Source organism: Maylandia zebra, linkage group LG19 (assembly GCF_041146795.1).
Source record: "Maylandia zebra isolate NMK-2024a linkage group LG19, Mzebra_GT3a, whole genome shotgun sequence".
NCBI classification, from domain to species: domain Eukaryota; kingdom Metazoa; phylum Chordata; class Actinopteri; order Cichliformes; family Cichlidae; genus Maylandia; species Maylandia zebra.
In genome coordinates, this window is record NC_135185.1 from 22,653,335 (window position 1) to 22,666,215 (window position 12,881).

Genomic DNA, 12,881 nt, shown 5'->3' on the forward strand with positions numbered 1-12,881 from the left:
GGGAAGATTAACCAGTCTCCTGACCACAAAAATAACAGGCCTTTTTCTCGGCAGTCATTTCGTCTTGTCATAGTCTGGGTCGTTAACGTTAACAGTCTCGCCGTTCCCCCTAAACGTCCCACCGAATCAGTGGCTCCCTAAAATACATTTGCACCTGTGCTTTTACTTTAACAAGTTGAAATTTCACACACAACGTTTCTGAAAATGAAGCAGCTAAATGGAATTGGACCATTATTCATTTGAAGTTGTTCTTTGACAAGTCCAAATATCTCCAGTATAAAGGTCAGCTAGGCAAGGAAACGCCTCAAGGAAACTCATGAGTGATTCAGGGAAAAGGCAGTGGTCATAAACATCATGTTGTCATACATCACCGTTCATGTAACTTCAGCTTTCAGAAGACATGCAAGCAATGTAAAATATATGAATATATATAACTGAATATACCAGCAAAAAGCTGCAGACTAATCCAAACAATAGAAATTCTACTTTTTGTCTTTATGGAAGAATGGATAAAATAAACAAAGTGCAGTCCTGTGGATGCCAGTAACATAATGTGCATAATTTTGAAAATAGGAGCAGACAATGAAGATCTCAAGGCTGATATTAACTGGAAACGTTTCAGAAATATGTTCATGCACGGCTGTGCACACATGAAAAACCAGTGCCTGCTTATTTTGGCCAATCAGCATCTAATTTATACTGAAGATAAAATTCCTCAGAAGAAGAAGACAAGGGTGACTTTTGTTTCCAGAGAAGAAACTCCAATTCCACAGAGGAAAAGTTGCCCTCCAGCGGAGGTGTGGTATCAGCTCAGTTTAAATTCATCAGGATCTGAGTGGGAGTCCTCTGACACAGGAATCCGGCAACTCGTTGGCTGCTTCAACAGACGCTAGAGGAAATGCAGTGACATGGGGTCACACTGCGATTGAGAACAGTGAGACATGTGGGGCCCAGAGTTTGTCTGGAGAACAGGAACATTTTCATGTTCATGGTTTAAATGGGCGCTGTGACTAATATTTGACTAACATGAGTTAGTCTTGCTTGTCCTTTCCTGGTTGAGTCAGCAGGAGTGCGCCCACAGTGCCAGCCTAACAGCCACGATGACCTTTAGGTCCTGGCCTACAGGGTCCGCCATTATCCTCCCTCAGAGAGGGCTCTTGTTTGTGGGACAGTTCCCGCTCGTGCTCTATAGTTATTTTCCAGGAAGCGTGAAAAGAACTGTGACACTGACGTGACTGTTTGTGTCACTTTTCCGAACATTTCGCTCATTCGCCTATTCGCAGTGTTAGAACAGTTAATTCATGGCAGACCTTTGTCACCATCTTGGCCCTGTGAGTGAAATTGATGTGTCAGTGTCTTGGCTTGTGGGTTTTATGCTGCTATTGTCTCCCATTTTTATTGGCACGCACACATGCACGCCTCTCTCACACTCAACATCCACGAGCTCCCTCTTCCTTCTCTGTTACATGTCGGAAAACACATGCATACAAAGGCAAACACTGCCATCGCAGTGTGGCATAAACAGTCACAGTGCCATGCAAATAAAACCTCTTACAGCCCAGCTGTCCTTAATCCAAAACCCCACGGGCACAGAACGGAAGTGTTGAGAAAGTCAGCGCTGATAGTTACGTGAAGTAAGACACGGAGAATCGGAAAGATCGCGAAAGCAGCAAAGACAATGGTGAACATGACGGGGAAGCCTCCTCTGTAGTAACACCAGTCATATAAGGACCACAAGATGAGAGTGCAGGCTCGGTGTAAACAAATGGCAAATGTCTGTCAGTGTCGTGGCATTTCTTATTGTCCTGCCCTGTACAAGAAGACTGGTTTCACATTTATCTGCAAAGTGCTTACCTTAATTCTGAGTACATTGAAGCTTTTGTAACATCACTAGGTTGAAAATCATTCCGCCTTAATTAGAGTTACAAGTGAGACATGGAAGCATTTTAAATGGGCTTTCAAGCAGATCAAGATATGCATGTTGTGCAAAGTCATCTAATTAGTTCAGTGAAACATTTCTAAAAAGAAAACATACAATTGTAACTCAGCTTTATCTTTTTATAAAGACAGTCAAACTGATTGTCAAGGGGGCAAAGACACACAGACAAACAGACACACAGACGGAGTGGGAGTAATCAAGGAGAATCAGGACATTTCCCCAATCAGGACTGTTGGAATACCAAATTCTTCAAAAAAAAAAAAGTAAGCAAAACGTCTAAAATGATTTATTCCAGCCCTCTTTAACCTCTCTGAGACATCTTTCATCAGAGAGATGAGAAATGAAAGATAAATAAAGAAGGATATAAGCAGATATCATCGTCATTTGACAAAATACGGAGCAACAATGTTTACGCAGAGCAGCAGAGGAAAGCAGTAGCTCTGCAGAGCTGAATACACACGCGCCGTTTGTTGCCTTTTCTTTCCTACGCTGAGTGAAAAAATGATTAAGAAAAAAATGATGGGATTATCCATCATATCAAATTTATAAAAAAACTTGCCAACTAAAGCCGCTGTTATTTCCACAGCTCAGGAGTGCCATTGCAATCAATGGCACTCCAAATCCACCAAAAGCTGCTAAGCTCCAAGAAGTTAAAGAAAAAAAACTACTTAAGTCACTAGATAGCATGCATTGCACTGCTTGGATTAATTAGGAACTGGAATTACAAGTAATATTTTCTTCTTTTCATAGTTTAATGTGGATAAAAGAGGGTGGGGACATTTAAACATGTATATACATGTATTTATGTAAATATGTAGCACATGAGTCGATAGAAATAGTGGTGTAAAAATATTTAAAACATTAGATTACATAATTGTGATTGAACTTTTTAACTTGAGCTAATAGATGCAATCCTTTATCTGTGTAAACTAAAAACAGAACCAAAAGAAAAAAACTTTACACTTTGCAGCCTCTTTTTTTTTTTTTTTTTTTTAACAATGCTGCCAGACTTTTTTTTTCCCAGCTTTTGAAGCCAGGATGGAACAAAGTGTCTTAGGTTCCTGGAACAAGTGTTAAAACTATACCAAAAGGCTTTTCCTTCATTTAAGCATTTTAAATTAAAAATAAAAGGGAAAAAAATATTTAATGTAACAATCATGACAAAAACATGAAGTAGTAAATAAAAACAGATATACATTATTAAAACTGAAAAATACATTACATAAATACAACATTAATTGGTTTTTTTTTTTTTAAGTGGAAATAGAATAAAAGTTAAAGATTTTAGGATATAAACAAAATCCTGTGGAAATTGACAGATTTACATCTTGCTTGGCAGTCATTAACAGTCAAATACTGTAAGAAGTTCAAAACAATAGTCAGTGGCTCCAGATAATTACATCCTTCAATGAGCGTTAAGTTGCCTTTAGAAAGCTTACAAGTCATGCACTAATCTAAACAGACCCATTAAAGTCTTAACTAAAGGATTTGTTGACTTTGTTGTACTCTGCTGAAAAAAAAAAAAACGAAAGAAAAGAAAACACAGAGTAAACAATTCATTACCAGGAAACTGGAAAGGCTCTGAAAAGCAAACCAGGGACTAATCAAAGGAATAGAAGCAGAAGAGAAGAGAAGGAAAACACAGTGAGCAGACGGAGACAGCAAAGAAAAGTTCGAGATTGGGTTAAAGACAACAGAAAAAAGAGCAGCCACTGAGACAGACATATTTGAAGAGAGAGCAGGGGCAGGAGTGTGTGTGTGTGTGTGTGTGTGTGTGTGTGTGTGTGTGTGTGTGTGTGTGTGTGTGTGTGTGTGTGTGTGTGTGTGTGTCAAGGGGGCAAAGACAGACAGACAGACACACAGACAGACAGACGGAGTGGGAGTAATCAAGGAGAATCAGGACGTTTCCTCTGTAATACCCACAGGCCCCGGCTGAGCCCCAGCGCCGCAATCCTCGCTGATTGGAGGGAAGGGTTTGTTTGAAGAGGAGGTCAAGACCATCAGTACCTTGTTAAGGAAAAGTTTGTGTCCAGAGGAATGAAGAAGGCTGACTCCTTCCTGAGGAATTCATAGGGGGATAGTGAGCGGTATGTGTATGTGCGTTTGTGTGCGCATGTCAGAGGAAGGCAAAAAGAAAGCACTGATTTTTGAGACTGCGCGTATGTAAGTATTTGTGTGTGTGTTTGTGCATGTATGTGTGGATGCAGTCACTTAAAAGGAGCGACGCAGAGGAGGAGGAATCAGATTGTGATTTAAGGAGGACCCATCAGCCCCCCCCACACACACACACACACACGCCCCACATAGTTTCTAAAGCCAGGATAGCAGCACTGGCATTTGCGGCAATAATGCATGACAGATGTACATCAACTCTCTCTCTGTCTTTCTGTCTCTGTGTCTCCCTCTTTGTCCTTCTTCTTCTGCCTCCTCTCATCTGGGGCCAATGTGTTGTTGATGGTGGGCATCGTGCATCAAAGCATAAGCGGCTTTTAAATTGAAAAAGGAGGATTACAATCTCGCCTGAGTACTCCTCCGCGTCAGATGGCTAATTACCGACTTGATAATGAACCGAAGGCGAGACTTTTGGCTCCAATATGTCTTTTTGCTTTCATTTTTTTTAACCTCGAGTTTTATCATTTACATCATTACCTTTGAGGTCTTCGTTGAAAATGAAATCACCCGTAGTTTGTTACTTTGTAGTTAGTAAAAATGTCAGTTTGGTCTCAAATAATCACAGAGGTCACAAGAGTTTAAACTCTACTTAAATTCAAATTAGAGTGTAGTATTTTCTTTCTTCAGTTTGACGGCTGGATTCAGAATGCATTTCAGGTACATAAAATATATTTATTTCCTCATCCAAGCATTTGGATGCATACGATTGCAGAAAAACCTTTGTGTTTTCTGTATTCCTGTCTAAATAAAACTTTATCCAAGTCCTAAAAGTGGATCCAGATAACACAATTAAACAAATGAAATGAAGATTTGATAGTTGTTTATTTAATTATTGAAAAATATGCTCTGTTAATAAGCTACATTTCTCTGAGGGGCAAAAGTATGTTAACTTTAGGGATAAGTGGTTAATTTGAAGGTGTAATCAGTATCAGGAGTTTTATGACAATTAGTCGTGAGTGGATCTTTTTTTACAGTCAAGGAAGAGCGATCTATTAAAGCTTCACAACATATGTTCGAGGAAGTTAACTGAGGCGCAAACAAAGGAGATTTATGGCGTCTTTAGAAAAAGTTGTTGATGCTCATCAGGGCTGGAAAAAATTACAAAACTATCTCTGAAGAGGTTGGACTTCAGACTGTGTACAAATGAAAGGAGTTCAAAAGAGCTGTTACCCTCGAAAGTAGAATTGCAGGTAGAATTGCAGGTTTCTCCAAAACTGGCTATTTTTCATGAGTCCATCAAGAGATCACTGAACAACACTGATGTTCCTGGCATGGCTGCAAGAAGAAAGCACAGCTCTCCAAGAAGTACACTTTTGCCCGTCTGCACTTTGCTAAAAATCACACGAAGACGAAGACAATGATAGAAAATATCAGAATTCCTGTCCCATAAAACAGTGCTGCATTAAATGTTACACTGTACAGATGAGGACTATTTACTGTACACCAGCAAAAACAAGCACAGTCCTCCTGTGATATCTTTGAGCCAATAGAAACTCTGATATAGATGGTTACCCATCATATCAGTCTGTCTTTGATCATGCGTCCTTTCTCTCAACGTTAAATAAACCTGCATAACATGGATTATTATCCAGCTAGCCAGCTGGCAAGCTTAGAGAGAAATATTTGAGTTAGACTGCATCATTAGGTGATGCTGAGGCCAGAACAGCTAAATTGGTGTTTTGGTAGATTATGAGGGAGTCCTTGGGAAATTCTTTATTCTTTCATTTTATTGTTTTTTGAAAATAAATGTTTAGAAAAATGAGGAAATGTGAATTACTACAACCCAGGATTGCAATAAAGCAGAACTGATTTTTAAAAATACTTTAAAGTGCATTTTTATAAGAGAGTATTAAACAACTGGGTTGGTTAGTTTTATAATATTCAAAGCAGAATGTTAATGTTTCAGTGTAGCCACAGTAGAACAAGAAACCTTCAACCTTTAAACCATCATAAGTTATTTGTTTACTCACTTTCCCTGTAATATATATAAAGACTTCTGTAAGTATGCAGGCTTTCTAATCATTCTTTTTTACTTCATGTTTTTACGTAAAGAACTGCAATAATGTAAAATACTTTCATGCAAAAACAACAATGATTGTAACTAGGCCTTAATTTATCTTCTATAATTTCTATTTATTTTCATATATCTGTCTTCTTGTGCTTCAAGTTGCTCACCATGAGTCAGGGGGAAATGACATTTCCACCCTGTTTGTCCTGCACATATTGCAGAACTGAAAATAAAGATGACTTTGAAAATAATCAAGCCCTCAGAACTGTTCTGATGTGTAATGCACATATAAGCATATATAGCAGCACTACACCATGTGTTATATTGCATTGGAAAATGTTAACATGACGTAAAGTAAGAAGAGGAAGATCAAAGAGAAGCTTGTGAGAGAAGAAGATGTTTAGGATACGGTGAGATGAAGGCAGATGATCTGCTGGGGCGACCCCTAAAGGCAGCAGCCAGAAGAAGAAGAAGAAGAAAGTACTGCAAAACTAAACTTGACTAGAGTGTTTGAGAAAATGTCATGCTGCTTTTTATCATCACAGTGTGGTTTTGTGCTTCTGTGTTCAAGCAGAAGAGGGCAGCACTTTCCCAGTGCATGAAGTCAAGCTCAAACCATCCCCTGTCACAGTAACACTAATGAACAATATCACAGAGGTTCTCCTACCAGACACAACAACAACAACAACCTAGCAGCATGGCGTGTGTTTGATATCCAAGAGTTATTTAATGTAAACTGCACACTGCTGGTGCCAAAAATGCTATAAATTATGGATCTGTTACTGAGGAGAGGCGAGGAAGAAAATGTGAAAATGTGAGAAAGATAAAAATTAAAAGAATGCTGAGAAGATGGAGCTAAATTCCAATATGACGTGAAGGTGGAAAGACAAGAAGTGTATCTTTGCAGAAGTGTTACAGTATGTGGTCAGTGTTGTGCTGTGTCATGATGCTGTTGTACTTTTTACTTCCTTGTAGCAGTAAATAGGACTTGAGTGTGATCCCATGGCAACAGGTCCAAATATCAACAGGTGTTAATAAAGCAAATACTATCTTTTATTGGTACTTTAATATCGCATGGTGTATATCTATTAAAGTACCAATGTAAATATCAAGGGGAAACCCTCGGTGTTTATCAAAACATCAGTGGGTGACTCACCCCAAAAAACAACAAAAAAATTCAAAAGGTTGTGCAAGGGACATGTTGTGACTCATCATTTTTAAGAAACATCTCGAAGCAATGGAAATGTAGCAGTCTCTTTGACAAATGCGCAAATTATATAATGTATGTTTACATTTAAGTGACAACTAGTGCTTCAAGTGCTTCGTTTCTTATTTCCTTTAGCACTGAAGGCACCGGGCGAGCCTTAGCGATTGGATCAGTGTGGGGGAAGCAGCAGGAGGTTTATGGATAGCTGAAGAAGAGCTGATTCAGTCTAGCACCAACTGTCAACAACATCTGTCTTCACCTAATAAGCCTACAGTCAGTACAGTTAAATTCCCTGAACACTGGAGTTGTCTTTTCCTCATTGTTTTTTCCTTAACATGTTCCAAAAAGTGTGGCAGTATGTAATGTATTGACTTCATCTACATCAATTAACCAGATAAATCATATCAGAGCACTTAAAGTCTTATCCTCCATCGTTATTTGCTTTTGTTGGTTTGTATTTTTTAATTTTATTTATTATTGCTGCATGTATCCAATCAGGAGTCTGTAAAAAAGTGCTTAGTCACTGTGGCTGTGATTTAAAAAATAATAAAAGTTGTACATGTAAATGTTTGGGTTACTGATGTACTGTTAACTTACAGTAAAACTTATTGTTCAGGCGTTACCGTTGCTTCGCCTCGCTGCTTTGGTTCACACTCATTGCTCTTACGTTATTTGCGTGTGCGTGTATGTGTGCGTGGGTGTGTGTGCAGTAGCAGGGTAAAATAAAAGACAAGAAAAAAAAAATGAGAAAAGCAAACAAATGCACGTGCTAGTAGCAACCAGGCAAAAAAAAGATCCAAGTAGATTTTGAACATAGTGGAAAATCTTCCATGTTAACAGTCTAATATTTGACATAGGAAATGGCTGGACCTAAAGCAAACTGACTAAGAACCATATCTTCAGATGGATGAATGTTTTGTTGGGCGTGCCTTTTTCGTATTGGAAACTTTTGTTTTTTTGGTACTTGTGCAAAATGTTCACCTACAGTTGGGTATTCATTCTTGTGTTGATCATTTTACTTCTATAAAGGATCTCAATACAAAAGCAACTCTGGATTTATCTGTATGCTGCTGTGAGAAGACGTGACTTATGGTATTCTTTGTTCTTATAACTGAGGCTCATAGAGCAGGGAGAAAAATGTCAAATATTTGTACATGCCCATGCAGACATTCCTGCCCAAGCTCTTACCCCAACTTTAATTGCATATTATGTGTCACAAAATGAGTCAACAGAGGTGAATCACCCACTATCATGTATTTATAGGCATCTTACTGCGAAAGAGAGTGGTGTGGTGTTCGCTTGAATTAAGATAAGACCTTTATAATTTTACTGCATTGTGAATGGACTAAGCCTAGGCTTAGTTACCCAACCTAGCAGGTCAAACAACATACTGAAACTAAGATGACGATACAGAAATTCTAGTCAAAACCAGTTTCTTTGCAACACAAATCAGCATGGCTCAGAAAAATAAACTAGGAAATAGTCAACTGAGCTAGACAGAATTTAAAAATCTGCATTGCTCATCAATTACTGGCAAATTCTTTCACAGCATTGTGAATCATTTGTTGTGTCTTTAACTAGAAGCCGAACCTTCAAGTGAACCAGCTGACATCGTTTGTCACGATATGATGCAACATTTCCAATAGTGGCAATATTTGCAGGTAGATTTTGGATTTGAGCTCTTGGTGTTGTTGGGTGTGGTGTGCCGTGCAAAGATAGTATTGTTACCAAAAGTTACGAGGAGACTTCCTGAATGTCACCTTAGCTGACTCCATAGGCAATATAAAGCTGAGCGATATTATGTCAAAATGCTAGTGGGCTGAGAATTATTGTATAAAGTTTCAAAGCAACAGGGTGCCGGTTTAGCTCGCCGTGATGAGTTGGCGGCCAACTGGCCTGGGTTCGAATGTGACCCACGGCCCTTTGCTGCATGTCTTTTCATTTCTATCATCATGCAAAATTTTCCCTAAACTCTATACTCATCTTTAGTTAAACATAAACAAAAACAACAAAACACAAGAAGTTGCTGAACAAGTCTGCTCAAGAGACGCTAGTACCTCATTAATTATTTTGCAGGAGTTCCCGTTTGGTTGTTTGCAAGTCATTCACTTTGCGTGTGTTGAGCTCTGTGTTTATGTTCTTGGAATTAAGTCAAGCACCGAAAGTGTGGCCATTTGCCAAGGGTGTGGCATGTCACCTCTGATGCAGCATTAGATATTCACTGACAGGATATCAATGTATATTATATTAAAATTTTGTATTTTTCAAGACACTTTTATACATACATTAACTGTGAGATAGTCAAGGAAACAAAGTCACTTAATCTGGCTGAACCAAAGTTAATGGATCACCTGGGACTATTGAGACTTAGAAATGTGAACCCTGACATTATCCTTTAAATCCTGTTAAGTCCGTGTACCAATGTATCTCCAAAACACCAACTATTCTTTAAATGACAGTAACCAAGTGATTATACGGAGGTTATTAAGAACCTTTTCTGCACAATGCTGTATTGACAAATTGTGCAGATCACCCACGCAATACAAGCTGGAGGATATTGCTAAGTGTCAGTATTATGCCATCACCAAAGAGGCTTTAACAAATCATCAGACTGATTTTTGAATAAAAGTAGTAACTCAGATCAACTGTTAAACAAGTCAAACATGGCTCTTTTACTTCTAGCTTTAAACTTGCCCATTAGCTGACTCACACCTCACATGCTCACTACATTCACCCCCAAATATTAAAAGGAAAATTCTTTGAGATGGGATAAAACAGACTCATTCCATTTGATGTATGTGCACCGATGATCAGTGTTTCTACACTGAACAACAGTGTGCTGTCACATCTACACTACTGTACAAGATTTTTGAGACATCCTCCATTTCTTCATAATTTGTTTCTAAGGTGCTAGACTTTTGTTTTTTAAGTGTTGTTGAGCACTAGTTTTCTGAAAGTCTTTCACAGTTTTGGGGGTTTTTTGGACCTTGACTGTCTTTTCACTCATTTTCAGTCTAGTCCTTGTCCCTGAGCATTTTCAGAAGATTAAAGAAGATTTTGCTTGTTGTTGTAGTTTGTTAAAGTTGCTTAACATTGACCTATGAATCATTTAAGCATAAAAAACAAGGGATGTTGTGCCTACACATAACAAACAACTTAACAAAGAATCCACGTTAAAGTGTGTCTTTAGGTCCTTTGTTACTAGCAGCCTGTAACAACAAAGCCCAATTTGTTCCTGTTTCTTTAGCTGAATCTATAAAAAATGCCAAAGTGATATGATAGTATGCTATTTCATGATAGTGTTTTTCCATCAATAAGGTGATTGCCAAAGAGCTATTAGCCAATAACTTGGCATATCTCAGCATGGTGTACAGTGTTCTTCATTCATTTGAGGAAATGGAGGACAAAATACATGACAGGCCTAAAACAGATGAAAGACATTTCTTAACAAATAGGGGGAAATAACACCAAAGGCCTCAGATATTCAAATTTTTGTACTTGTCACATACACAGTTCAACATGCAGTGAAATGCTTGTGTACGAGCTGTAGATAAGCTGCAGACATAGCCGCGCCATTCCAGGGCTTGGTTTTAGCATTGGGGGTCTAGCCAGGACCCTTACAGGATACCAGGTAGGAATCAAACTTGCAACTCCCACGCCGAAGTTGTGTAGCCTTACCACTACACTATTCAGCTGCACATAGGACATGAAAGATCCATTTGGCCCATTAGTTGATCCATGAACTATTCACCAAAGCCTAATCAGAAATGGTGTCAGGGGATGGATGGCTGTCAAGAAGCCATTCTTAATGAGCTATGCCGAATTACACAAGAACTGGACTGAAAATCATTTGCAACAGGTCTTAAGGAGTGATGAGTCCAAATTTGAAGTATTTGGTTAGTATTGCTGTCAATATCTGGGGAGAGGTTCAGGAGAGAGGTACAACAGTTAGTGGCTGCAGCCATCTGTAAAAATAGTGGGGCTGTATTTCTTGGAGATCTTGTCAAAACTGATGAAATTATGAATCCAGAAAAATAACATCAGCATTTGATCCACCATGCAAAACCATCTGAAAAGCATTTGATTGGTAATTGCTTCATTTTTCAGCATGACAGTGATCCCAAATATGCTAATGCAGTAACAGTATACCCAGATAGAAGAAAACACAATGAAAGTCACGGATTGGCCTTCCCTGAGTCCAGACGACAACATTATTGAAGCAGTGTGAGATCATCTTGATACTGAATAGAACAAAAGGCAGCCAACACCCAAAGAGCTTTGAATGTTCTCGAAGAAGCCTGGAGAACTGAAGACTATAAAGAAGTTACAGCAAAGCTGGAAGTGTGCCTAAGAGTTCAGGCTGAATAAATGTACTGAGAATTGTACAAACTCTTGTTTTTGCCTCATGTCCTGCACTTTCATTTGCATTTCCATGTTTCAATGACCTGTTTCTCAATTTCCTAGAAAATATAATGACATGAGGGATAGTCCAATGACCTGAAAAACCCTGATAAGCCACTTCCAGAATCTCCCCTGTTGTTTTTTTCTCCTATGATACCATACAAGATACCCAAACAATTTATCATTTTAATGCCTTGTTAGGACTCCAGAGATTGTTTTGTGCTATTTAGAAGAGTCCGATCATGGACTTGCTAAGGGTAAGCCTAATTGTTTGAAGCACATTAAAATATCAATTATCTATTTCTCTATGCAGACTGGTTCTTTTTATCATGGCACACATTCTTTTTCTTGAACTAGGCTGAGGTACATTGACCTCTTTCTGTGTTCAAAAGACTCAGAAAACAAAGGAGAGCATTATAAAAACTGGAAAGTCATTTAACAGGCGTCATCACACTTGCTAGAGAATTCTTTTCTTTCTTACTTGTGTCCAAACATATTGTTGTCCTTACACTTCTGTGAAACAATGGTCCTTTCTTCTTGGGACAGCTCTGTCGTCACACATACAGTTGTGGACAGCGGTTTACACACTCATCATGGGCATGAAGGTCAGCTTTGGGCTTTGAATGATTTCTTTGAACTGTTCTTTTTCCAGGGTGGACTGAGTGCATACCACAACAAGTTGCACCTCAACCAAAAACATTTGGGAACTATCAACAAGTTTCTGGTACTTCTGGCTGGATATTTAATCACTCTTCTTGATTCTGAATAGGAATGAGGCTGGGGCTTTGGGAAGGCCATTCAATAACCTTAATATTATCCTTCTGTATCCTTTCCAAAATCAGTTTTGATGTATATTTGGGATCATAGTCCTGCTAGAACACATAATCAAGTATCTCCTTTTCCACAAAGATCGTCTAAAACAGCCCAGACAAAATTATTGTCAACCCTTACATGGGGTGACATGTGGACATTTCATTTCAATCAGACAAGCATGAAAAAGACAAAAGAAATAACCCCAAGCATGGTTAAAGTAAAGGCTTAAATAACCTCTGTCTCTGTGCTGACAGTTAAATTATCAGGAAGTATAAAGTCAACGAGTCCACAACCACCTCAGCTAGACGGGGAAAATAGAAACAAAAAACTGTCCACAGGCT